The sequence below is a fragment of the Equus asinus genome, chromosome 17, assembly GCF_041296235.1.
Source record: "Equus asinus isolate D_3611 breed Donkey chromosome 17, EquAss-T2T_v2, whole genome shotgun sequence".
NCBI classification, from domain to species: Eukaryota; Metazoa; Chordata; class Mammalia; order Perissodactyla; family Equidae; genus Equus; species Equus asinus.
In genome coordinates, this window is record NC_091806.1 from 45,391,227 (window position 1) to 45,418,720 (window position 27,494).

The 27,494-nt window shown below is 50.7% G+C and overlaps 1 protein-coding gene and 1 long non-coding RNA gene across 6 annotated transcripts in view; one reads left to right on the forward strand and one right to left on the reverse strand.

Moving 5' to 3' along the window:
- Window positions 1–14,774, reverse strand: part of KMT5B (lysine methyltransferase 5B) — a 52,947-nt gene extending 38,173 nt beyond the window's left edge. For 2 of the 5 annotated variants that reach the window (XM_070488289.1, XM_044762618.2), the window contains exon 1: window positions 14,513–14,764. The gene's annotated coding sequence lies outside the window, so the exon portion shown is untranslated. Of the gene's footprint in view, window positions 1–14,229; window positions 14,405–14,512 lie in introns of those variants that run through there. The other 3 variants (XM_044762617.2, XM_044762615.2, XM_044762616.2) reach the window with 3 other exon arrangements.
- Window positions 14,775–15,047: 273 nt separating this feature from the next.
- Window positions 15,048–25,668, forward strand: LOC106844275 (uncharacterized). The gene is made up of 4 exons (XR_006522164.2): window positions 15,048–18,424; window positions 18,537–18,636; window positions 19,522–19,675; window positions 20,342–25,668. It is a non-coding gene; the product is annotated as an uncharacterized lncRNA (long non-coding RNA).
- Window positions 25,669–27,494: the final 1,826 nt, after the last annotated feature.

The following is a 27,494-nucleotide window of genomic DNA, read 5'->3' on the forward strand; positions in this document are numbered from 1 at the left end:
GCAACGGGCACTCTGTCCCTCACAGATGCGGCTGGACTGCAGCAGTATGAACACACCGCGCACGTCTGATCTATCCTCACAGAGGCTCCGATACTTTCCGCACATCCAGATAACAACGGCTGTCATTAAGGCAAAAGACTCTACTTAAGCTCACAGGGGAATACTGTGTAAAAGTAGTTTTAGTAAAGCTATCAGAAATTTGGGGGCTTCTTATAAATTTTTAGCTCAAAATGAATATATACTCTAATCATCAGGTCATCGTTCGTTCTGCCCTCACGAGAGTGGAATCCGTTCCGCTGCCTCGATCTTTCCGATAAGACTACAAGCCAGAAGAATACTCACATATGAAAGGTGGAGACAGAATTTTCAAAGCCAACAGGAGCCGACGTTGCGGGCGCCTGTGGAGACACAGGGCTGCAGACACTGGGTGGCCAGCAAAGCCTAAAGACTTCCCGGCTCCCACAAAGGTCCCCCAACATAAACACGGGTGCAGTCTCCGGCTTGGAACACAGCTGGATTACATGGAAATACCACATGGTCTTGGCTTGGTTGATAGCGTCTGAGTTAACTGGCCACTGACTATATTTAGAAGTAAAAATTAACTCAAATTTATCCCAAAACTGGCCAAAAAAAAACCTTCAAAAAAGGAGTACTGACCACTCCTTAAATGGCATAACTGCTACAAATCTTTCTCTGTTCTGGTTTCCCAATATAAAAATCAGGAAAATTATTAGGCATCTACTATATTCCAGACACTGTTCCAGGCACTGAGGATGCAGCAAAGAACAAAACAAGGTTTCTGCCCTCATTTGGGCTTATATCCTAATGAAGAAAGCTCTGGAAAATAACAAATTAACAAATAATGCCCGCACCTTGGAGAAAATAATGCCATTTCCAAGTGGCAGGGAGTGTCTGGGTGGAGCAGGGCGTGATGGGGAAAGGCACACAGCACTGGGAGAGCACACCAGGCAGAGGGCAAGCACACAGCTGAGGGGAAAAGCAGCTGGAGTGTCTGAGCGACAGCACAGAGCCCAGAGTGGCTGGAGCAGAGTGAGGGGGAGCGAGGGGCAGCAGGGAGGCCAGCGAGCTGCCAGAAGCAACAGCATGTAACAGAGAGCCTCAAAGCCACTGCTGAGATGGGGGCACTGACTCAGTGAGAAGGAAAGCAGAGGAGGGCCCCAGTCCAAGTGCCAGTTCTGAAGGCCTATGCTAGGTTTGCTCTGTGGAGAGGGGCTCACAAATGACTGCTTTTAAAAAAGTAGTTTTGATGAAGCTACTAATAATTTGGGGGGCCAAGAGAGAAAGTGCCCATTAAGAGACGACTGCAATAAACCAGAGAAGAGACACCAGCGGCTGGCAGTGGCAGAGGTGGCGAGGAGTGGTTAGTTTCAGGCTCTTTTCTGACGGTTTTGCTGATAGACAGGATCTGCTAACAGACTGTGGGAAAGAAAGAGAACTCAAGTATGTCTCCAAAGTGGAGCTGGAATGAGTACTTGCGGAGGGGACAAAGGCTACAGAAGACCGGGTTTGGCGGGGCTCGTCGGGGTCAGGGGGAGTTCGGTTTGGTCATGTCTGATGCCCACTAGAGACCAAGCGGAGATGCTGAGAGGCAGCAGGATACAAGGGCCTGGAGAACAGGTCCAGGCAGGTTATATAAACTTGGGGTCTGAGCACTAATGGTATTCAAGCCATGGGACAAGAGGACTTCACCTAGGGAGTGAGTACAGATAAAAGAAGTCTAAAGACAGAGGGGGCGGACACCCTAACAGAGCAGCAAAGGATACTGCAAGGAGCAACTAGTGAGCAAGGAGGAGCAGCAGGAGCCAACTAGGGGCCAGGGCCCACGAAGGGAGGACCCACCCGGGCAGAGACGACAAGGCTCACAAGGCAAATCTCTCTCTCTTTTTTAAAGATTGGCACCTGAGCTAACAACTGTTGCCAAACTTTTTTTTTTTTTTTAATTCTTCCTCCAAAAGCCCCCCAGTACATAGTTATGGATTCTAGTTGTGGGTCCCCCTGGTTGTGCCATATGGGATGCCGCCTCAGCATGGCTTGATGAGTGGTGCCATGTCCATGCCCAGGATCCAACCTGGCGAAACCCCGGGCAGCCAAAGCGGAGCGCATGATTACATTATTTATAACAATTATATCAATTGTTTCAAGTAAGAGAAAAAGAGTAGAAATTTCATTTACCAGAAGAAACATACGTAAATTAAATTCAGAGGAGGGGCGAGGATGGGAACAGGACAGTTAATTTGAAAGCAGTACACCTTGAGAGAGTTTATAAGGATCATTGTTTAAAAAAATGTTTTTAAACTAAAGGATTAGTTAATTCTCTGGACTGGAGTGATAAAGATCGATCAAGTGTGGTAATGGAGTGAATTCCTGAGGGTACTGTGCACGGTTCTGCTCCCTCTCACAAAAATGATGCAACCAGGCTCTAAGGAAACGCAGTTGCGACGATGCTCCAGGACAGGCAGCACCATTCCTGAGAGGTTTACCTGACACTGAAGTCAACAGGAAAGGAAGACTCACACTTCACGTGCTTTCACTGGACCAACAGGCAGGAAAGGAAGCACGCACTTCAGATTCTAGTACCAAATACAAATCAAAGGGCAGCAACGTAGGATAAGACAAAATATACTTGCAAACTGCTAAAATGAGAGTTGCATTTAAAGAGCAAAGTATTCAAAGAAGAAACGTCTAATCATATTACAACACCACTAAGGTAAAAAGCGCACACACGCCCCACCATGCACTCCAGATCACCAACAGCAATGGCTATCCTTGGGGGAATGGGGTTAACATTAAAAATTTTTCCAAAATGTTTACAGTGAACTTATTATTTACAATTAGAAACAAACAACCCCTGATATTTGAAAAAGTTTCAAAAGCAAGCACAGAGCTGATGCACAAAAACTGCGCTTGGCTCATGGAAAGCACCCTCTCTGTTCGCGGCACTGCCCGGCCCTCCTATCCTTCCACTGCCCCTTGATGCACACGAAGGGGATTATCAGCTATTCAGCGACTTCTGAGTTAACTGCTCGTGCACAATTTGAGAACTCTGGTTCCAACTCTTTCTTACATAAAACGTTAGACAGGAGTTTTGTGTTGAATGTCCTAAATGCAAATCAGGATTTTCAAAAATCTGTCAGAAAAATGAAAACATGGATTCGGAAAGATTATCAAGAATGTTAACATAATTCCCACGACAGCACCAAGAGCTCTAGCCAGTGTACATGGTGAACTTGTCCGTAGTTTATCTTAAAGAAATTATCCAGTGGCAAGGAAAAAATCCCTAAGTGGTTGAAAAGGAAGAGGTAACACGTTTTTAAAAAGCAGGCTCCAGCTTGCTAGAGGACTTTTGGAAATCTTTATTGACAAAAAGCAGAGCAAACATGTTTCAAGTGATTCAGCTACAATTTGCTAAGAAAACAATCCAATACACCAAATGGTTAATGGTATTATCTCTGGAGAATGATTACAAGCAATTTTTACCTGTTACATGATATATTCTTCAAAAGGTTCAACTTTTCAAAATGGGCACATATTACTCTTGTAACAAAAAATTTAAAGATATACATAAAAAGGAAAATAAAGCAGACTTCACAAAAATCCTTCTGCATCATTCACAAGTATGTAAGTTAAAGCCAATTTTTAAAATCTTAAATACAGCAATTCAAAAATCAAACTTCTAGGGCGATCTGTCACTGAAATACTTCAAGTTTTCGACGCCTTCGCTCCTGGATTTTCTGATGCTCAAGCGTCACAATCCCAGACTCTCAGGAGCTTGATGTTTAAAACAAGCACAAGGAAGAGAAGCACAAATAAAAAGCATGGAAATGAGAGAAAGCACTGTCCAAAGAGGAAATCAAAAACAAACACTCACACCCCAACAGACAAAAGAACCCACACGGACCAGGAGCGAGACTATGAGACTGGTATCACTTCCAACAACGTCCCAGAAGAAGAGTGAAAAACCAATTTCCCCTTCTAGGGCCTCATATGTCTGGCCTATCTCGCATGTGAAAATTACATGCAATATAGCAAGAAGTATTCTGAGATTGTTATGAACTACCAATAACAGAACTTACCTTAGCAACGCCTACCAGGTCCTGCAGGACCCAGCCCCACCTGTCCCTGCCCTTGCTCCTGCTGATTCTCTGGACACAGCCTAGCTGACAGCCCTCTCGCGTGTGAGGCATCTCCCCACCACAGGGTCTTTGCACTTGGGATGCTGCCACCTGCCCGCCAGGCCCGCCCATCTCCCAGTCCTCCGCCCCGCAGACTGCCTTGCTACATACTTTAACATTTTCCTTTCATGGTGCTTATGACAACAGTACTCACTTTATGAATCACTTAATGACACCTGCCTTCCGCCTGTGGCATAAACCAGCTAAGGCACACTTTCACATCACTAGAACCCAGCACCAGGCCCAACACACTGCAGGTGGACTCACACCACATCCCCCTTTCTAGTCTCAAACCAACTGCCACATATAAGCCCAAGCGTTCAGCAGTTCTTTCCCTCAAAACTAAAGTTACAAAAGGACTCTACAACACAGCAAAGAACTCCAAATCAGTCCGTATGAACGGCTGTTCCAAATCCACCTGCAATCACTACATAGCCAAAGTTCCACGGAATCCTATAGGAATAATTCATACGCTCAGGCCAATATGAGAGCCCTGCAAAGCTATCAGAAGCACTTGTGGTCAACATTCCATCACAAGACTACAAGGCACTTTGACAGGGCAATTGCTCAGTTGCCAATTTGTTAGAAAACTACCATGAATTCATGATCACTTTATCCTTAAAACTTGCTCCAATAAGTACTGTTGCTGGAAAATGAATCTCACCTGAGAATTTAGATGACTTGTCCGAGTTCAGCCAGTGCTATGAAAGAAAAGACTTGGAGATTTTTTTCTTTCTTTCTCTCTTTTTGGTGAGGAAGACTGTTGCTGAGCTAACTACCATCTGTGCCAATCTCCCCCTATTTCATATGTGGGACCACCACCACAGCATGGCTCACTGAGCACCCTGGATCCGAACCCACGAACCCTGGGCCACTGAAGCAGAGCACACGAACTTAACCACTACGCCACCGGGCTGGCCCCTGACTTTCGTTTTTCTGAATTCACAATTAAGCCGTTACCTAAGGCAGAGCTGTTGCTGTAAGACTGGCACTGTCATGCAAATTCAGTGCTAACGTGGTATCTAGCAGCACACTCCAGAGCAAAGAACAGGAATTATGCTCATAAAACAATCGATTACTAATATCATTTTACTACAAGTACCATTTCTGCTTTCCTCTTCTAGCTTTCATAGGGTCAAGCCCACATGTTTCGGCTCAGCGAATTTAGCAGCCTTCCCAAGCAGCCTTAGGTGGTAAAGCCCTGTTAGGAGCAGTAAGGAAATGGCCCCCACTTCCAAACAGTTTTCCACCAATGCGCTAACAATGCCCGCCCACCCCCTGCGAGGACAGAACGATGGCAGAGCCAGCTCCACCAATCGTGCTGCACTGGCTGCGCTAACTGCTCTACCGGAGAACGCAGGAGGCCGGAAAACCATCTCCAAAGACGTCAGGTCGTAACCTGGAACCCACGAATGCTAGCTTATAAGGAAAAGGGTCTTTGGAGATGTGATTAAATTATGGATTTTGAGGTAAAAGAGACTATCCTAGTGGGCCCTAAATGCCATCACACACAGAGGACAGGCAAAGACGGGGGTGATGCGGCCAAGCAGAGGAACGCCACAGTCACCAGAAGCTGGAGGAGGCAAGGAGCAGACTCAGGCGTAGAGCCTTGGGAGAGGGCCCTGCCCACACCTGGACTCCAGCTGAGGGAGAGTGGCGGTGAACTTCTGGGCTCCAGCACTGTGAGGGCATTTCTGTTGTTGGAAGCCAAGTTTGTGGTAATTTGTTACAGCACCCACAGAAAACTAATACAGAGACCACGAACAATTAACCAAAGTCAAAAGGCTTTACGGTTAACAGACTCCAGAAATACATACAATTCCAATGTCACAGGAACAGAGATTTTAAACACCTTTCTAAAAACGACTTTTTAAGTTGTTTTATGTACACTCTTAAAAAGTCATTTTCTCTCTTCAAACGCAGGTATGACACACGGCTCCAGAGAGCGCTATGTGGATTCGGAAGATAAAGCTGGTGTCTCAATTACACATCTAATTACTCACGCACTGTGCTTAAGGCCTGTTAACCAAGACATTCCTTAGAAGTGTTATGATCCAATATTTTTATATTTATATAAAAATTTACAATAAAAATGAAAACGAAAACTATTAGAATTTTTCATTTAGCAGAACATTTTGAACAGCAGAGTATCTACTACTGGTAAATCTACAACCAGACGTTTACAACACTTGCTTATTCGGCCACTGATCTACCGCTGGGCAAGTATCAATGCCTGTCTAACTGCCTCATCACAGAAAATACTGCTTCACAGTTTACTTATCCATGTCTAACCTGTATCACAACAAAGGATTCCATCTAAGAAAGATTCGTGTCTCCAATTGTCTCAGGAGGTATTTCTAAAATAAAAGTTTTAGCAGGTGTGGTTGTTGAGGGGAATTCTGCCCCAAAAAAGCCTGCCTCCTCACCTCTCTGTATGGGCTCCATCTGCTTACCTGGTAGCGCCTGTAAGTAAAAGCAAGGAGGCTTCCTTTCTCACTTTCCTCTGAGACCCAAACAGGATTTTACTTTTCTATTAACAGACGCCACCTTGTGTCAAAAGTCTGTAAGCACAGCCCACAGTTGCTCAGTTAGAAGCTAAGAGGTCAGTAGACCAAATAATCAATTCTTACTGGGCAAAGGCGAGGATGAGGAAAAACTTCCAAAAGGCGATTCTTGCGCTGGATCTTAAAGGCCAAGACTGCATCTGCCAGGCGGTGGACTCTGCCGGAGGCAGTGCACACAGTGGTTGAGGATGTGGCTCTGGATGGAGGCAAGGCCCCTGGGTCCCACCCTGGCTCCATTCATTACTCTCCAGCAGTGTGACCACGGGCAAGTCATTTACCCTCACTAAAGCCTCATTAGTAACATGAAAACAGCGCCTACCTCTTCGGCTTGGCACAAGGATTAAATGAGCAGAAATTGCTAATCAAAGTCTCCAACTGTTTCTTCTTTTCAAGTAACGAAGGCAGAAACAAAGAGGGCCAAACACGACGATGCACTACTCTACTCGCAAAACTTTCAGTCAAGTAGAAATTTCCTCTCCATGCCTCATCTACCGTAACTCCCACAAGTTACCCACATCGTCTCATCCATGGAAAAAAGTACAGATTTTCAAGAGAATAAAAAAGGACTGGGGGGGGGGAATGCTAATTTATGACACAGAGCTGAGATCAGCTTTGCTTTTCCTACTGCTCCTGAAGAGAAGGCACGTGACTTCCTTCCGGCAACAATGTATAATTAAAAACCACGCCAAACTACGCCTCCCATATCAACATGCACAGGGACCACATATTCTGTTACAGTGGAATTTAGCTTGTTGTGTATCTGGTAAAACTTTACTTTTTCCTACTGTAACTCCATTTTTAAAAACAACAAATAATAGCTCTTCCATTCATTTAGTGCTTCCTATATTCATTTTATCATTTAATTCTCACACCCTGTGAAGTAGGTACTTTTTTTCGGTTATACAGATGACAGGTTGGAGAATTTGCTCAGTCGTACTCCAGAAAGGACCCCACTGGGAGAAAAGCACGATTGGAGGCAGAGGGAGCAGTTAGAAAGTTAAATGCAACAGTAGCAGTGGGTGGGGAAAGAGAAAAGCTCCAGTGTTTCAAATGTAAGCTCCACAAGACCTGGTAACAAATTAGATACAGGTGGTGAGAGACAAGAGAGGAAATAGCTGAGTCAGAAATCTCTAGCTGCGGCAAAAGTTTCAGTTGGGGAGACTGCAAGATTGTCATTAACTGAGTTAGGGACTAAAGAAGGAATGTTTGCAGAAAAGATGAGAAAGTTTGGATTTGATACATCTGAAGTGGGGGCGGGGCACCACCCAGGTGAAGTTGTCACGTTAGAAGTCAGGATAGAAGTGGGGACTGTGAAGAGATTAACATTAATAAAAGGACTTTACAGTTTACCAAGCATTTCAACATTATCTCAATTCAAAGAATCATAGAACTGCAGAACAACAAGTCTTACATTAAAAGAAATAGGCTCGGGCAGATAAATTCCCTGCCCAAAGCAATTCACTTCTTCTGACCAAAAAAAATTCTAAGCTTTATCATGGGCAGTTAGAGGAAAGAAAGAAGCAGAGGGAAGAGAGAAGGAAATAAAATGAGCAGCAGACACACACTGGCCCTGCAAGAGAGAGAGAGATCTTGCAAAGCAGCATCCCCACTAAGAGCGTTTGGGGACATGTGCTGTTCAGTGCTTAGCACAGTGTCCAACACACAGCTAAAAGAAGTCTGCTCATGACGCGAGCGAAGAACCGAAGGACGCAGGGCCGACTTGGCAGTCCTCAGCACAACACAGACCCCTCTTAGCTCTCACTTTCTGGGCAGCATTTCACACTACTGCTCTGCTGTGATCCAAGAGCTGGGCTTATAAGTTCACGTGCATCACCTCATTTTCTTCCATCACAGTCATTTAACATATACAATATGTTCAATATACTCATTAACATATAAAGAATCAAATTAGACAAATTATATCATAAAAATATTAAGTATATACAATAACATATACAATACTACTATCATTCTTGTTTTACAAATGAGAGCAAGCCTTGAGAACTAGAAAAAACTTAAGCCAAGGCTGGGCTGAGAGAGGCTGTACATTCTTGACAACAAACAAGAAAGCAATACAATCCTGACTCAAATTTTTAAGCATACTTTGTCCCATATTTGAAGAATAAGACCCTAGAACAAAATAGGCATGGTTCCTGATTTCACGGAGCTCAGAGTATAGCGTGGGAAGAGACACAATCCAATAAGTCTGAAACTATAATTCTGGTGAGAGCTATAAAGGAAACAAATAGGATGTCAGAAGAGAGAATAATGTAGGAATAGACTGTAGATTGGATGATCAGGGAAAATACATCAAAAGGATAAATATAGAAACATACCCTTTTCGGGGGGAGGATCAGAAACACTCGTTGTATCTATTTACAGCCACCAAACAAATATTTTATGAGGCAACTGGCTTTGTCTAAACCCTCCCAGATACTGAGGTCTGTTTCCGCTTCTCTTTTAAGTGGGGGGGGGGAGAGGTTTCCCTGTGGGCTCTCCAGCCCCACATTCCACTGGCTCACTGGCTGAAGGATCAGGCCCTCCTTTACTCCTCAGTCAGGGGAGCCTTCTTTTCCTAAAAGTAGGTTCGTTTTCTTGATAAAAATGTCTATTTCTCCACACCTGAAACAAAAACCATTTCCTTAAAAATCCGAACACTCCTCAGAGCTCATTAAACTGTATGAGACACTTCAACCTTGTTATACAAATCAGAGAGACAAGACGAATCACTCTGCAGACCTAGAATCCACTGAATCCAACATTTACCAAGAACCCACTGGGAGCCACTGGGCACTGTTCATGGTGCTGGAATCCTGGTTGTGTCCAGGGAGCACTAGAGGGCGCACGAGAGCTTCAGCTTTCAGGAAAATGGGGCAGGGCTACTAGGTGAATGGGGAAGCCTGTGAAAACTCAGCATCCAAAAAACAGGGCAGAAGGGTGCAGAATAGGAAGCAGAATGACCCTTCACTGAAGCGGCCTTCCGCCTAAGACCAGTGCCATTAGAAATCTGCGGACTGGGCGTTCCTATAAAGATGGTGCGAACTGCAATATAGGTTGGCTTCACCCTAATACACGACGGAGGGGTTCACCAGCTTGGCAACCCCACAGGCAGGTGAGAAAGTTCTCATCACTACAAATGAGATGGCTAAAGCTCAGAAACAAAGTTGCTTTTCTGAAGTCAAACTGCTATTAGGTGGTGAGCCTGGGTCTAAAACCCTCATGTTTACACTGCAGTCGGGGGTTTACTGCAATACTTGAGGCACATATGCATCACCCGTAAATAAAGAGGCTTAGCACTAGGGAACACCCTGGGCTAGTTATTTTTCTCTTCAGTGTACTACTAGAATACAGAAAAGAACACAACTTGCAGAGATGCAATTGACAAGGAGCCATATAGACCTTAAGAATCATGCTTTTGAGACCACTGATACACCCTCGTCTCTCAATTCTAAAACCCAAGTGATTGTAAGCTATACCATCAATTTATTAACATGCCAAAAAGAGAGGAAAAACCACAGGGAATATACAAATGAATTATGCAAACCTATTAGAGAGATGTCGAAGTATGATTAAAATAGCTCTCAGAAGTGAGAACATAGGATGGCAATTAAGTGTAAAAGATGAAGTATAACTTAGGATTACAGCGGTCTCAGAGGCTAATGCTTAGTTATTTTACAGACGAAGAAGCTGAGGCTTGGCCCTGTCAATGTCTTACACAGATAATGACAGAGCAGCGCTGACTCCTACCCCACTGGTCCTTCAACCAGCCCCAGAATGACATGTACAGATGGTCATCATCATCACACGGAACCCTAGAAGACTGCGTGGCGTTTGAGTTTTGTCCTGCACAGGCACCAGCCAGCCCCAAACCTGGCTGGCAGATGCAGGAGCCCGAGGCAGTGAGCGCCCAAACTGGTCTGGTGGTCCTAGGAAGCCTTTAGCACGATGGAAGGAAAATTGTGATGCAAAAGATAATTTAGTGCATGAATGACCATGGATCAGTGACTTTTTTCTCCCTTTTGTGAGACTATTTTAAGAGTTAACGCAAATGGTTCCTGGTTCCATCACCAACTATATAAAGATGATATACCCTGTCTAACTCACTGCCTCCAAGCAATATGAGGATCAAAAGAAATTTTTTTAAAAAGCTAATGTTGGACATTAATGTGGATTTACAAAAATAAGGTGATGAGTTTTTCCTGTACAGATGGATTTGCTCTATAGCACGCCTTTAAAATAGTAAAATTCTGTAATGTATTTAAAATAAGATGTGCATGACTAAAATTTGGGAACGTGTCTGTTGAATAAAATAAGATATTTTTGTAAGTGAAAGTGCTTTCTTTAATTTGACTAGGACAAAGAGAAAGTCGGATCACATTCACAGAGAAATACAGGGCGAGAGAGCGACCAGGCATGACCCTCCCTCTCAGCCCGCACCGCTCATCTTCCAGGAAAGACCGAATAACGGGGCAGAGAAGGGGCGACAACAAGAACTAAAGTAAAAACAGAACTGTAGTTTGTTTGGAGCGGGGAGGAGGAGTGTAGAGTTCGTAGAAAGAATTTAAAGAAAGCTGTTAACCTTCCCCCGGTTAAAAATCCTTTGGTCACAGCCCTAGGGTGCTCCCTGCCTGTTTGCTAGAACCCCTCCTTGGACAGCTTGCTCGGTGGAATGCAGCCATTAAAACTGCAGGGTTTAATTCACATTTCAAACTTAAGAGCCTGAGACAGGAAGTATATGCCTTAAGATTTTAAAGCTGGCAGTCTACCCAAGAAAGAAATTACTTTTCAAATCACTGTGTTCTAACACTTAGAGCCCCTAAGGCTTGCGATTGGAAGTGCACTGGTTGGTTTTAAGTTTTATCCTGTAATAATTTGGGCTTGTGCTTCTTGTAGCAATTAAAACTGTTTCCTAAACCAAATACGTCAGTAAAATAAGTTTTTTCCCCCTCAAAAGTAAATAAAAATCACGCTGAAAAAATAAGTTACATTTTATACAAAACCTTATTTCGATTGCATAGAGCTGTATCTCGGATACAACTACCCTGCTCTCTCCTCACATTTACTTAGTAAATCTGTGTGACCAAGTGTGTCACAGTGGAGCAAAGATACATGGTCCTTGTCTTTAACGCTGTGTGGAAGACTCAATAATTAGAGTGTTCTGGAGCTGACACGGTCTTGTAACTCTGGCCCACGGAGGAGAAGGAACTTGGTGACTGGAGAGAAAGTAAAGCTCATATATGGTGGGTGGGAATACAAACTACTGGCATCAACCTGATGTATCGGAAGGGATTTGCTCTCATGAGCCATGGGAAGGGCACTCCTGTGGGCAGGGAGCTGTTCGGATGCTACGCACACAAATGTCTTTGCAACACAACCAGACCACATACTCATGTCCTATAAACCCACAAATTGATACTCAAAGAAAAATCAGATTCAATCCCAGATTTATACGACCCAAGGGAAAATTTACAAACCAACATCCCCCACCTACAAAACTTTATGCTCAAAGACAAGCAAACAACCTGCTACCACTTCCTTCACATGCATATCCTGCTATACCCCCCACCACACCTCCCCCCAGTACTGCCCGTTGGTATTTGGTTCAAGTAGAGAGAGTTCAAAACATAAGCAGTTCAGTGTGCACAAGACGACAGATGAAAATACAGGCAAGAGAGCACCTGGGAATTACTGTGAAAGTTTGGTTTCAAAGTTTATGGATAAAACAATTGAGCCCCATGCTACTCTCCTCTTGCAGGCTAAGTATCCATAATATTCCTTTCCCCCCCAAACTAAGCTGTTTTGTTAATGACAACGTTTTTTAATAACATTAGAACGGACATATTTTGAAAAACTAAATACAAACTACTAATCTTGCTAACTTGGAGATTAATAAATTAACACTTTCATCAAGCGCCTATCGATAACCTACGGTGCACCTGCCCCTGGGCAGAGGCGATAACTAACTACTCCACAAGCTCACAAAAAGCTGAGAGGATGAGCAAGTAACCAACCAAATATAATACAATATAACAGCGGCTCAGGGACCCCAGAGGAAGCGTGCCTTCTCTGGATCGGGTGAGTCCCTGCACCTGCGTGTGTGAGCGCCTTCGCCAGGAGGGAACACGGCCCTGGGCCTTTCTGAAGGATGGGCGTGAATGGGGACAGGGGGTGGAGGCATCTGGGCAGGATGTGACCAACACCAGCCATGGGAAACTAGTGGGGCTGGAGCTTGGGAAAGGGAGAGCTGAATGTGGAATGTTTAGCGAGTAAGAACTGGAAAACGCGCCTGAGCTTTAATCCCACACACGCTGGGGTGAAAGCGTTTGTGGACTTTCATCTCGGAAGACAGGGAGCCTCGACAGCGAGCGCCACGCCTGCGGTGCAACTTGCGTTTGAAACGTTCGGCTACAAAGTAAACTTGTATCTATAGCAAGTAACTCTCCAAGCGCGCTTTTCAATAGGTACAAATTATCTGTGACGATTTCAGGCAAAACCGATTTCCCCCTCCCTTTTCCAAATGGGCTTTTACACTAGTCATCAAACTTTACAGCTGTGCTCTCGATAGGAAAGACTACAGGAAAAAAGTTTCAGCCGCTTCGGATGATGCTACGCAGCAGCCCTCAGACCTATCAGGCCTTTAACTACACTTTACACGAAAACACCTGACACCTAAGAAGGTCCTGATGAAGAGAATGACAAGCACGACCCATCAATTCATCTGCCCACTACTCGAGACAAGATCATTTGGCAAGTTCTTGAAAACCAACATCAAAGAACACAGATTCGCCTCCTCGGTCTTTCTAAAGTTTCCCCATCCCATGGAGGGGCAGCAAGAGCCGCAGAACCGGGTCAAAGGCACCCCAATCGAGAGGGAGCGCACTTCTCCGGGTCCACCGCGCTTCTGTACCCTTCCAGCAAGGTGGGTCCAGCTGTCATCTTGAAAACGGGCTCGTCCCCCTCTCACAGGTGGGAGGGACTCGGACACACAGCATCTCGGGCCATGGGGGAAGGACAACCGAGCCACTCTGGCAGGACCAGCCCGTTTCCTCGGGACCCGGGGCAGGGAGGCCAGAAGCCGCAGCGCCGTCCAGGGAGGGACCGAGTGGGGAGGGGACCGGCCCGGGAGGAGACGCGAGAGGAGGCTCGAGCCCAAACAAAAACAACCCAAAGTGGAGCGCGGCCGAGGGAGCAGATTGGGCGAGCCCGTTCCCGGCTGCCCATTGGAGAAGAGGGAAAACAGAGTCCCCCAATCGCGAGCGCCGGGGCTGCTCCCCTCGTGCGGCCGCGGGCCGGCCCGGCGCTGCCCGGCGGCCGCTCCCGCTCCCTTCCGGCGGCGGCGCCCCCTGCAGGCCCGCGCCCCGCCGCCGCCGCCCCTCCCCGGCCGCGCCCCCCGCCCGCCGCGGCCCCCGCCGGCCCGCGCCCCGCCGCCGCCGCCCGGCGCCCCGCCGCCCGGCCGCCCGCGCCCCGCTCACCGCCGGCCCGCCCGCTCCTCCTCGGGGCGCGTCGAGGCCCCGCCGGCCCGCCGCTGCGCTGGGGGGCCCGCGCCGCCCGGCGACACCTCCCCGTCCCCCGCGAAAATTAATCACCAAAAAATAATTCCACAGAAAAATGGAGAGTAAAATCCAAGATGGCGGCGCCTGCCGCAGCACCGCCCGCTCCCTCCGCTGTCGGGAAATGAGTCCCAGCGCGGCCCGAGCCCCCCGCCCCCACCGCGCCGCGCCCCCGCCGCCCCGCGCCCCGCGACCGGGGCCTCACCTCGCCTCCCGCGCGGCCGCGGGGGCCCAGAGGCAGCCGCCGGCCGGGAGGCTCCGCGTCCGGGGTCCTGGCGCCGCGCTGCCGCCTCCGGTGCCCGGACGCCCTCACCTCATCGCCCCGGAGCCTCGCCGCCCGCGCCGCAGACGCGTCGCCGCCCCCGGTGAGCCGCTCGGACGCCGCCCGGGAACGGTGGAAGGACACGAAAAGGAGTGCCCTCGGCCGGGCGGAGGGACACCACGCCGGCTCGCGCCGCCCCGGCCGCCTCTGTTGCTTTTACGGGACTCGGCGGGGGGAGGCGGAGAAACACGAGAAAGAAATGAGTCCCCCGCCGGGTGCTCGCGACGGCGGAGGGACAAAAGGCGAGGTCTGAGAGGGCCGAGCCGAGCCGTTGCCTCTCTGGGCTCGCGGCGGAGGGATCCGCGCCGAGCAGTCAAGGGATCCCTCCGCCCCTCGCTGCCCTTTAAATCGCGGCTGGAGGCGGCGTCGCCGTGCGCCCCTCGGGCGCCTCCCCGGCCCTGGGTGTCTTCGCCCGTCCGGTCCCCCGCCCTGGGCCCTTGGCGCCGCTGCACCCACCGGGGACAGCTCCCGAGCCGGGACGCGGGACATCCCAGGGGGCTGGGCAGGCTCCTCGCCCACTGTGTCTCCCGGTTGCGGCGAGGGGAGGTGGCCCCAAGGAGGCGAGCTTCTTTGTTGTGGGAATGGGTGTCATCGGAGGCAGATACACCCTTCAAGACCATGTGGGCAGCCCGGGCATTCCATCGCGCCATGGGGGAGGGAGGAGGAGGGGAGCGTGCATTCATCGAGCCACTGGCTTCCCAGGGTCCACCGGCCATTTCCTGAGCACCTACTGTGTGCCGGGCTTTCCGCGACACAGCGGGATCGCCATTCTCGCCCTACTTGGGCAGTGCCAGCACCAAGGATGCAGCCCCCTCTGGGAGCTGGGGCAGGTCGGGAAGGCGCCGAGGGGTTCACCCGCACGAGGTGCTGCGCTGCAGGGATGGGGCGAAGCCCCGCCCTTTGGCTCAGGCCGTCTGCTGATAATGACTACAAAATAACAACCGTGAGAGTAACATGCATGCGACCTTTCCGGGATCCCAGGCACGTTCCCAGACTTTGATGCCCCGTCTCATTCACTCCTTCCAACAACCCGCAGGAGGTGCGGACCGTTGGGGTTGCCAGTTTACACGTAAGGAAACTGAGGCACAGAGAGGTTAGGTGACCTCTAAGACAGCTAGTCAGGGCCTGAACCAGAGCCCTTGCCTAGTACTCTGGTGAAACACGCAGACATCGAGGAGAAGCCAAGGCTGCCACGGGCTGCCAGATGCAGCGGGGTGGTGCCTAAAGGTGTCAGCGGGGAAGCCGGGGACCTGACGCGGATTGGAGCAGGATAGGAAGAGGGAGTGGTCGGGAAATTGCCCTGGGTGGGGGAAAAGGCTTCGGCTTCCGGAACTGAGGGAGCAGGTAGACCGATTCCAGGAAGAACCCCACTCCGCCTTGGTTTCCCAGCGTCCCCAGGGCCTGGCACAGAGTAGGCACGCCATAAAGGATGGCACAGTGGAAAGTGTGGGTGGACACAAGGACAGTGGTCAGGCTAACACCAACACAGGTGCTTACCTCATTTTCCCTCCTCCTTGACCTTGGGTAGTAGACACGATGCTTATTATTCCTTCCACACATGGGAAACTGAGGCACAGTGAGTTGCTGAGGGCATGTGGCTAACAGGCAGAGAGGTCTAGATCTTCAAAACCAGAGCTCCTCTCCCGGCCCTCACCTCCCCTCCCCACCTCCCCCCTCCCAATACCGACCTGAGGGATGGGGGGCAGAGCCTCCCCACCTCTCAGGTAAAGCAGATCCAGGCACATTGCTCTGTGCTTCCTGCTCTTCCCCTCTAAAAGCCACGGGACCCTCTGTGGCATCATAGTCGCCTTACCACGGTCCTCTTTGCAAACGCATCTAACAAATGATTGCTTTGGTCTCATTAGCTTCTGATTTATTGCTAGACTTTCCAAGATTTTCATAGTGCATGGCTCCAAATACTCAAATTGCGCCCCACTGAGGCTGCCTTTGCCACCCACCCCCCACACTGATGCCCCTCAGAGGTGTGCATGGGAGGGAAACACCGTCTGCCTCCAGTGGGCAGCCACAGCCCTGTGTGGACCCTCCAGGGTCTTGATGCCCAGGCCCCACATCCAGCCATGCCTGGGGCAGCCCTTTACAGCCCTGAACCCCAGTGTCCTCCCTGCTTCAGACGTTCCAGAGTCTACCCCAACACGGACCCCTAGGGTTGACATGCAAACCCCCAGGCCTGTAAGGGCCCCAGACTCCCAAGATGCTGGCACCTCCATTTATTCACTGCCCAGTGCCAGACCAAGTGTTCTGGGCAGTGACTTACAAGGGAACAGGCCTGACCCGCAGCCTGGCAGGAGAGAGAGATGCGCAAACCCAGGCACAGCTTCCTCTCAGGCTCCCGGGTTCTGGGTTTGTCCCTCCCCCAGCCTCCCTGCATTGCTTCCAGCCTCAGCTGAGGAGCCTAGGGCAGGCCGGAGCTCCTGGCACAGCTGAGTTGGGGCTCAGGACCTTGATGGAGCCATGCTGAAGAGATACCAGCTGAGCTGGGCAGAGGGCACAGCCCCGAGCAGCCCTCCTGTGAGAGACTGGAAATTCGACTTCCCCACAGTGAGCGTGGCCAGCTGGAGGCCTCCTCCTGCCAGCTGGCAGAGGCGGGGGGATGGGGGACAGGAAGTAGTGTGGCCAGGCACCTGCCCAGCCCCCACGTGACAGGCGCATTGGCATTTACACTGTGAAGGCTCTAGGTGCCCCAGAGTGGAACTGCTAAGCCACAGAGGCAGTGGACCACCCACCCCACCCCCCCCAAGCCTGGACAGAGGGAAAGATATTAACAACCCTAAAGAAGGACCAAGTCTGCGGAAGGGACCTGGCCAGCTCCGGAAGCACTAGGAGTGCCAGCCCAGAGTTGACCTGGGAGCGGTGCCCTTAGCAGGGCACCGGCTGAGACCACAGAGCCTATTCCAGTCCCGTAGCAGGGTCCAGGGGACACCCCAGAGACCCAGCCTGGTCCACCAATGCTGCCTCACTCTCCAAGTCGCCTTCTTCAAATGCCAGGTTCACCCAGTGACCAGCTGGCAGGGATTTGCTTGCTGGGATCCTTTGCCCACAGGGAGGGCCCACAGGTCATGCTGACCCCAGAATTCCAGGCTGGGTGGCGTGTGGCTTCCCGTTGTAAAGTGATATGTGTCAGCTTTTGGACTCTGCACGCGTGTCTCACCCGGTCCCCCACCCCTGCCCGGAAGACCGGGCTGTTCTGATGAGAGCAGGTGGTCCAGACTTGTGGGGAAAGGAGGGGGCATGCCCAGGACCATTCCGGTGACCCATCTGGGTGGCTGCCGGCTCCCTGGCTACCTGCCTGACTACCACTGGGCCCCCTGTACCATCCTTGCCTCCCACCTGTGCCTCCACTGCCCACCCCTCCTTTGATAGATGAGGAAACCGAGCCTGTGAAAGGTCGCATGATCTGCCGAAGGCCCCGTAGTCAAGAGCGGCAGGACTCTATGGCAGCTGTGAACAGGGGCCTGGCACAAAGTCTGGCTTGGATTTGAATCCTAGCTCTGCAACTTAGCAGCCATGTGACTTGGGGCAAATGGTGTAGCCTGTCTACACACCATCCTCTCACCTGTGCAAAGGACCTGCCTAAGTCCTCTCACTCAGAGCTTTAAAATCGTTGATGGACTTAAGATGCCCCAATTCTCGTCTCCAGCCTGGACTTCTCTGAACTTCTGACACCAGACACTTAGGTGTTGAATAGAAATCTCAAATAGAGTGTGGCCATGATGGAGCACATGCACATGCAAGCAAACATCCACCTCTCGGAGGGAGATTCTTTCCATTGCTCAGGTCAATACCGAGCTTTCATTCTCCATCAATGGCTTTGGTGGTTTTTGTTTTTTTCTCCTTAGCACATATACCCATCTAGCGTATGTATCTTTTTTTTTTTTTTTTTACACAGGAGCTAACATTTATTAGGCACCAACTATATGCCAGCCCCTGAACAGGGCAATGGGAGCTTGGAGATGAATCTGACAAAGTTCTGCCCTTCCAGATTCAGGGTAAGCAACCCCACAGTGTGGCCAGTGCTGGACACAAGGAAGCCCCTGGCTGTGGGAGCCAGAGAAGGCTTCTGGCCCCAGGTGGAGGGGCAAGGAAGGCTGCCCAGGGACCAAAGCGATGGGTGAAGAAATGACAAGTGGCAAATATTCCAGGCCAAGGAAACTGCCAGTGCAAAGGTTCTGGGGCAGGAGAGGGCATAGGTCTCATTCTGATAAAGAAGGAGGGTCAAGGCCCAGAGGGAAGCTCAGGCCAGGTCACAGAGGCCCTGGGGGCACCAGGGAGCCATGGATGAGCTTCACTTAGGGGAGCGACATAGCATCTGTATCTTTTACCTACTCATCATCCACTGGCCATCTCTGCCTTCCAGGCTATAAGCTCCTTGATGGCAGGGGGCTAGGCCTGCCTTGTTCACTGCTGTATCTCCAGCATCCAGAGGCTCGATACATGAAGGACGATGTTAGCCTTCCAAGATTGTTACGGGGGTAAAAGGAAGTGAAGGCGGTTTCTAACCCTTCTCCCGTCTCTGGGGCCTCAAGCTGGTCAGCTGAGGAGGCTTCTCCACCCCCAACCCTGACAAAACGCACACGCCTTTCCCTGCCTTTCAAGCTCAGAGGTGTCCTGGGATTTCTGTCCGCCTGGGACAATCAGATGGCCCCAGGCACAGCCCTGTGACCCTGAGGGCTGGTACTCTTTCGGATTCCCACCACACACCCTCTTTTGTCTTCTCCATCACCAGCAAAAAGAAGCCCAGCCGTAGTCACCCCCGTCCTTTCACACACACCTAGAAGTAAAGACAGAAAGGGCCAACGGCAGCTGAAAAGCTCGTCCCCTCAAGGGCAGGGAATGCTTAATCCTACTATTTTTTAATAATTTCCAACTTACAGGAAGGTTCCAAGTCTAGCACGAAGAATTCTTTTTCCTGAAGTCGCTGCCCGGATGCTCCACAACTTCTGAGCACGTTGGGATGTGTTTGCTTCCGACTGAGCTGTCCCCGCGCCAAAATGGACCAGGAGGACCGAAATCAAGAAATAGAGATGGGTAGGTCACTGCCATTTAATCTTCAGACTGTACTCACATTTTCCCAGTGACCCCAGTAATGTCCTTTATTGCAAGGGAACTCGTCCCAAATCCCACAGTACCTTAGCTGTCGGGTCTCTTCAGCTTCCTTCACTCTGGAACGGTCCTCACGCTTCCCTCGACTTCTATGACCTTGGCATTCTTGAAGGTTACAGACCAGGGATTTTGTAGTATGTCTTTCAATTTAGGTTTTTCTGAGGATTCCTCGTGATTATATTAAGGTCGGGTATCTTTGGCGGGAATGTCACAATAACGAGGCTGTGTTCTTCTCATCACGTCCTATCGGGTGGGGAAGGACTTCCATTTGACCTGTCACTGATGATGTTCTCTTGTGTCACTTGGTTAAGGGCTGTCTGCCAAGCTTCTCTACCGGAAAATCTCTTGTTTTCCCTTTGTAATAAGGAAGTGTTCAGTGGAGAGGCATTTGAGAGGATGTAAACATCCCATTCCTCATCAAACCTTCAATGTATTAATATATTTGTGTCACTCTGGACTTCTGGGTTCCTGTTTTGTTCAATAGGTTATAATTTGTTCCTTTCTCTCCCTCTCTTTCTCTCTCCTTCTTTTTCATCCCTGTCTCTCTTTCTCTTTATTTCTCATTCTCTCTCTTTCTTTCTCCCTTCAAAGATAATTGTGGCAGCTTTATTTGTACTGAATGGATAGACAAACTGTGGTCTATCCGTGCGATGAAATCCTACTCAGGAATAGTAATGAAGGCGCTGCGACATAATGAACCTCAGAAACTCTGTGTCGGAGTAAAAGAAGCCGGAGGCAGAGAGTACAAGTTGTTTGGTTCCAAGTAGGTGATGTCCTAGAACAGTGAAAACCTCATCTATGGGGGTGGAAATCTCCGGACGGGTGGGACTGACGAAGTTGGGGCATGAGCAGCTTTCTGCGTGATGGAAAAGTCCTCTATCCGGGGGTGGCTCCCCGGGTGCACACGTTATGGAAACTTTCCGACTGTAGCTCTAAGTTCTGTACAAGTTACTGCATGTAAATTATACACCCAAAAAAGACGGGGGAAATCTGGACAAGACGTGAATTGAACTGGGCTAGCGCTCAACGAAAACTTCAATTCTTTCACGATTTATCTCACGGCCAAGTCAATTTCGCAAAATAGTTTTCCCTTGGGTGTTTCCCAGACATTACTTGTGGGAATGACCCAGGTTTGAAGTGTAGGCTCCAGGGTCAAGGTGAACGGGAGGGAACGGAAGAGTCTTGCTTCTCCGTCCAGATACTGTCAGTGCTGGCTGTTGCTGAGTGATGATGTTCAAAGGAAGGAGGAAAAACTGCTCCTGCTTCTAATAGACTTGATGGAAACTTCCAGAACCAGGTGCGCTTCTCCTCTACAGGCCGTTGGGCCGCCTCCCAGATGCTGTCTGGCCTACACTGGACTGGAAGCCTCAAGCCAATTTTAAATTGACCTTGGTCCTGTCTGGCCAGGATCTATGCTGCGTGCGAAGTCATCTTTTTGCTCTATCTCATCACCCTGAATTCCCTGGTCATACCTCAGAGATACACCCTAGGGTATTGGCTTGTCCCCGGGTAAAGTCCTAGGGGTGGCAAGTCAAAAGTAGAGATGAGGGGCTGGCCCGGTGGCACAGGGGTTAAGTGCACACATTCCGCTTCAGTGGCCCGGGGTTCGCCGGTTCGGATCCCGGGTGCAGGCATGGCACCACTTGGCAAGCCATGTTGTGGTAGGTGTCCCACATAGAAAGTAGAGGAAGATGGGCACGGATGTTAGCTCAGGGCCAGTCTTCCTCAGCAAAAAGAGGAGTATTGGCAGCAGATGTTTGCTCAGGGCTAATCTTCCTCAAAAAAAAAAAAAAAAAAAAGTAGAGATGATTTTCCTCTAGAGCATTCTGGGTGGCCAGGCAGAGAAGGTGACTGACTGGGGCCTTGGCCCTGGCATTTGGAGCAGAGACCCTGGCTTCAAAGTTGGGGGTCCCTAGAGGTTCAAGAAGGCCTTCGGGTCCGGGAGGAAGCTAGCTCACCGAGGGGGAGAGAAGGGGCTCCGACCATCTCTGTGTGACTGTTCTTGTTCTTTAATCAGAGACTAGAAACAAGGGGACAAGCCCCCAGGGAGCCAGCCGAAAGGCTAAGCAACAAAGAATCAGAATCTTCCTTTCCTTTGTCCTCACAATCTACAGGCACAAATTCCACTCCCCCGCCCCCAGGCCTCGCCCACGGCGGTGCCCAGGCCTCAGCGGGGACCCTCAGGAGACTGGACCCTCTGGCAACTGCGGCCCAGATTAGGGCTCACTTTAGGGCAGCCAGTTGCCAGGGGAACCGGCAAGAACTTGCTGGAGCGATGGAGGTCTCTGAGGAGAAGGCCGGGGGGACGTGCCGATGCGTCCAGAGGTTGGAGGGGGCAACCGATTCCCCAGAGTGTCGGAGCAGGACATGCAGTGGCTCTGCAGGCCAGGCCCAGGTCCCTCCCGTGCAGCTAGTGCCTCTGGCAGCCACAGCCCCCCGCTGGTCCAAGCCCCCAGCATCCTGCTTCTGAGCCTCTGAAGGCAGAACTGATCCCAGGCCCGGACTCCTCACAGGCTCTATCTCCTTCAAAGGACTCTAGCCCAGGCAGGGAGAGTCACTTAACCCAGAAAGGGCTCAGCCCAGAGGGAGGTGGCCGTGTCTCCTCATTTGTATTAGTTCCCTGTGGCTTAAAACAACAGAAAATTGTTCTCGCCCAGTTCTGGAGGCCAGAAGTCCAAAATCAAGGTGTGGGCAGGACCCCGCTCCCTCCGGAGGCTCCAGGGGAGGGTGCTTCCTGCCTCTTCCAGCTTCTGGGGGCTCCAGGCGTCCCTGGGCTTGTGGCCGCATCACCCCAGTCTCTGCTTCCATCCTTACCAGGCCTTGCCTGTGTGTCTCTGTGTCAAATGCCCCTCTCCTTTCTCTTATGACACTTGTCATAGTATTTAGGGCCCACCCAGGTAATCCAGAATGATCTCGAGATCCTTGATTCAAAATTACATCTACAAAGACTCTTTTTCCAAATAAGGTCAAATTCTCAGGGGCCGGGGATGAGGACGCAGACACATCTTTTTTGGGGACATCATTCAACCCACTTCATCATTCTTTATTTTGATGGCCAAATTGCCCCAGATTGGGCCAGAAGCAGCCTCTTCAAACTGACTTCTGTCTCTTGTTCTCTGACGCCAGCCCCAGAATCAGTCATTTCTCCCAGGAGCTCTGGTTCCTTTGGGGGGAGCCAAGCTCCGGGTGCCAGGTGTCCTCAGGGCCACTGTGGTGTCGCTGCTTCCTGGCCCTCTCCGTGGAGTATATGTATTTACATGCACACTTGCATCAGTATTTCTATATCTAACTATGTATAAACACAGGTTTTAACCCAGTTCCCATCCAACATCCCAGGTTCATTTTGGGTTTTCTCCCTTTCCATATTCGTAACTCCCTTCTCCAACAGCTGAAAACTTGGCTCCTATTGCGGTTAATAAAGGTACTTATTTGGTCAAACCTCCCATCTGTAACCAACCTTGTTGCCACTGCCAGCTGCCCCCACAACGAACGACGTCCTCTGCCTGCTCGGGCCCCCATACCGGGTGCTGGACCACTCCTCTGTGTGGACACCCATCTCACTCGGCTCTCACCCCCTGTGCTGGCCCACCCTCTACTCCCCTGCATGGGTGCCCTCCTCACCCCATCAGGCTCCCACACCCCACATCGGGCCTCTCCCAACACAGGCACCCTCCTTCTGCCCTGAACCCACTGCCCTGCTAAGCAGACACCCACTGTCGCTCCCCTCTCGTATGTGGGCACCCACCTTAACTCTCCTAATGGCTTTTAGACTGAAATTTTCAGCAATGGAAAGGAAGAGAAAAAGAAGAGGAAAAGCAGAGTTGAAGCTTTAAACCCTTCCTGGAAGTGAGAAAAAAATATTGCAGCAAAGAAAAGAAAACAGAGTTGTTTCCAAATTAAAACCAGCTGCCCCCAGGCGAGGCAGCGAGGACGCTGGGCACAGGGCGCGAGCTGGGGACAGCAGCGGTTACGACCATCCCATGTGGAGTTCTTGCATGAGACCCAGGCTCCTTCCATGGGGACCAGTAGCTGCTGGTGCCAGGTGAGGTAGGAGTTCCTGGCCCACGCCATCCAATTCCTGCGTTTCCTCGTCATCCCCTCTGGAAACAGAGTTTCCAACGATGAAATATAACTTAAGGGCCGAGGCGCTGCATCGGGGGAGGCACCAGTATTTGGTTCGAGGCTGCATTCTGCAAACACTTGCTTATTTAATTAAAATAATAAAACCGTGCAGCCATGTGCATAGCAGCATTATTCACCACAGCCAAAAGGTGGAAGGCACCCAAGTGCATCGACAGACGGATGGATAAACAAAGTGTGCTCTATCCACACAATAGAATATTATTCAGCCTTAACAAGGAAGGAAATTCTGGCACATGCTACAACATGGATGACCCTGAGTGAGGGAGCCAGACACAAAAGGACGGAGCCTGTATGAGCCTACTTATAGGAGGTCCCTAGAGTGGCCAAATTCATAGAGACAGAAAGTAGGATGGTGGGTGCCGGGGGCTGGGGGAGGAGAGTGGGGAGTTCTTGTTTAATGGGGACAGAATTTCAGTCTGCAAAGAGGAAGAGCGTTCTGGAGATGGATGGTGAGGAGGGTTGTACAACGTATGAATGTACTTAATGCCACTGAACTGTTTATTTAGAAAGAATTCAGATGGTAAATTTTGTTATGTGTATTTTACTACAATTAAAAAAAAAACACCAACCGGTTAACTGAATTTCCATTGTGTGCCACACACTGGGAAAGGCTCTGATGGGGAACACAGTGATCCGCGTTTACAGAAGGGGAAACTGAGGCTCAGAGGGACTTGCCTGAGGTCACATAGCCTTCGTGGCAGAGCCCGGCTTCAACCCATGGCATGCCGCCATCTGGAGCCGGTGCACTGTCCCCTCGGCCATGCAGATAAGGTGCCGAGTGCCGGCATCGCACTGTGCTTGTGGGTTTGCGAACACCGCCTTCTCTATGACAAGGACTCTCTTACAATCAGACGTGGGGCCTCAGTTTTTAGCACATTCTGCCCCCGGCTGTGGAAGATGGGGCCCTTACAGGCTGTCTGGGGCCTCGGGCTCACACAGACCCCCTGGGTTAGTAGTTGGCTGCAGGCCTGTGTCTGCTGTCAGTTCACCCCCATCAGTCATCTCTCCTGTCCTGAAAGATACTGTGGCCTCCATGTCACTCAGGTGCTGGAGCAGCTGCTCGGGCCGGTGCACCCCTTCCACCTGGGCCCCGTCCCACCCCGACCCCCAGTGGTGAGGGTCTCAGTCATTGTGAGGCTACAGTGGGCTCAAGGCATCACCACCTACTTCCCCTCAGCAGTGGGTCCTTGGTGACCCTCTGGCTGGCAAATGATCCCATCCTGAGGGCCTGCTTCCCAGGACCATGTCTGGTATTGTCTCAGGTTGGGGCCCCCAGAAGCCGACCCTGAGAAAAAGATTTGAGAGCGCATCATTTATTTAGGAGGTGACCCCAGGAAGCCCCTGCAGGGGACAGGTGAGACAGGGACGAGAACAAGCTGGTGAACTGGGTGCATTAATGATCTGCTTACTGCTGTGGGTGGGCAACTGTGCTCAACCCTGCTGGGGGCTCTGGACGACAGCATGTGACAGGCTTCAGAGTTATCCCACTTGAGAGGCAGGAGGGCCAGGTTCCTGGCGCACACTCCTGTGGGTCACTGAATAGGGGCTGCTCCCTGGGCCTATTAATTCCCCAGCACGCAGCCTCCCGCAGACGGGAAGCCTCGGGCAGAGGCGCGGGCGCATGCAGCGGGAAGCGTCCGCGGGCAGGGGGGCAGTGGGTGCTGAGGAGGTATGAATGGGCACTGCCAATGTCCGCCGCAAAGTGGAAAAGCATTCCAACCCTTCTTCCCACTCTGCTGAATCACTTTCAACTCAGAGTTATCAACATCCATATTTTTTCCCACCAGGTTCTTTCTGCCATCATGAATGTGGCAGAAAGTTGTCATGATGCTACAGCATTTCTCAAGCGTGGTTGTTTCAGGGGAAGAGACTCTGAGGCAGAGAGGAACATGCAGGAGGTTGATTAGAGACCGCTCTTGGGATCAACACCGCTGGAAGAGAATGCAATGGAAGGAAGCAAGATTGGGCAGAAGGAGAAGCTGATCTGTGATGCAAGCCCCGTGGGGAGCTCTGAAAATGGGTGAGAAGATTGAGCATTCACACCCCTATACGGGTCTGTCATGCATGCCAGCCACCCGGGAAGGGAGGTGAGCCTGGGCGGGGCAGCTGAGGTGATCCCCAAAGGGGGCTGCCTGCCAACAGCACCCCCACAGCTGGGCAATGTCTTCCATCCCTGAAGGAGGTCCCAGTGGTGCCAGGGAGCACACATCACAGTCCACCCCTTTACTGCTTGGAGCCCCCTCCCCACATAAGGAGCAGCGTCTGTGGCATTCAGGCAGACCTCTTTCCAGGGGAGACTTAGAAGGCAATGTCCGCGGGTGAGCCACAGCCCTCACCCCTGCAGCGGCTCTTGGGGACATGACTGGTGTTTACTGTCTTCTCAGTCAGCACTTCTGCTGGGCCAGTCTCGGTGTGACCCAGGCTCTCATCCCTGGTCACTGTGTCCTTCTCAGGCTGAGGTCCTTCTGCCTTGTCTATTTATCACAAAAAATGAGCAAGAGAATACCAAGAGGTGCCCCAGTGGGTTACCTGGTAATAAACGTGCACCCCCTGCCCCACTGTGGTACAGCGGCTCTATCTCCTGATGATCTGGGACAACTGTCCCCACCAAGATGGCGACTCCTCTTCTTACCTGCTGGTCCCTGGACACAAGGAGCCCAAAGTGCCCAGGTGGCAGCTATAGCTTATGGTTCAGTGGGCCTCTTGCTGTGTCACCTGGTAGAAACTGTCCCCCGTTGGGAACCGCGGTCTCTAACCCTGCAGAGTTGAGTGGCAGAGTGGGGAGGACAAAGCAGGTCACTGAGAGTGACGGAAGCGGGGCTATTCCTGCCTCCACTTCTTGGTTCCTGAAGTCCTGTCTGCTTCCTACTGGGAACCCAACTCCATGGAGAGGTCGTTGATTTACAGTATAGAGTGCCTTCTGCAGGACGGCATCCAGCTCCATGAAGTTATCACCTCCAACCCAACTCTTGAGCTGTGCCTTCGGCAGGCCTCTCCATCACTCCACTGTGTCAGCAACTCCAGCGTGAGCGGTTTGTGACACGTCAGTGGATCCCATGGCCATGGGGCCGCTTCTGCACCCCTTTGGTTGTAAAGTGGGTCCTTGGTCTGATGTAACACTCTGTGGGATCCCGCGCCGATGGATCCCTGTGTAAGCCGTGGTGTGTGGAAGCTGAGGCCATGCAGGCAGAAAGGCAAACCCATTCCCAGAATGTGCCTATTCTTGTCAAAATGAAACGTGGCCTTTCAGGTTAGAAAGGGTCCAAAGTAGTCAACTTGTCACCGAGTGGCCAGCTGGTCCCCTTGGGGGATGATGCCTTATTGGGGACCCGGTTTGGGTCTTAGTTGCTTGCAGGTTGGACTTTGGGCGAGGCAGTCGCTGGATCAGTGTTGGTAGCTGGGAGTCCACGCTGCTTGGCCCACACATGGCTTCCGTCCCTGCCACCTTGGCTACTCTACTCACGTGCCCAGGGCACCAGCACTGGGGTGGCGGGTGTCAACTGACTGGGTCATTCGGCCCACTCGTTGGTTTGCGGCCTCTTCTGTGTGGGTGCTCGCTGGTGGATGTTAACATGCAGTGCAAAGATCCTCGCGCTTCGTG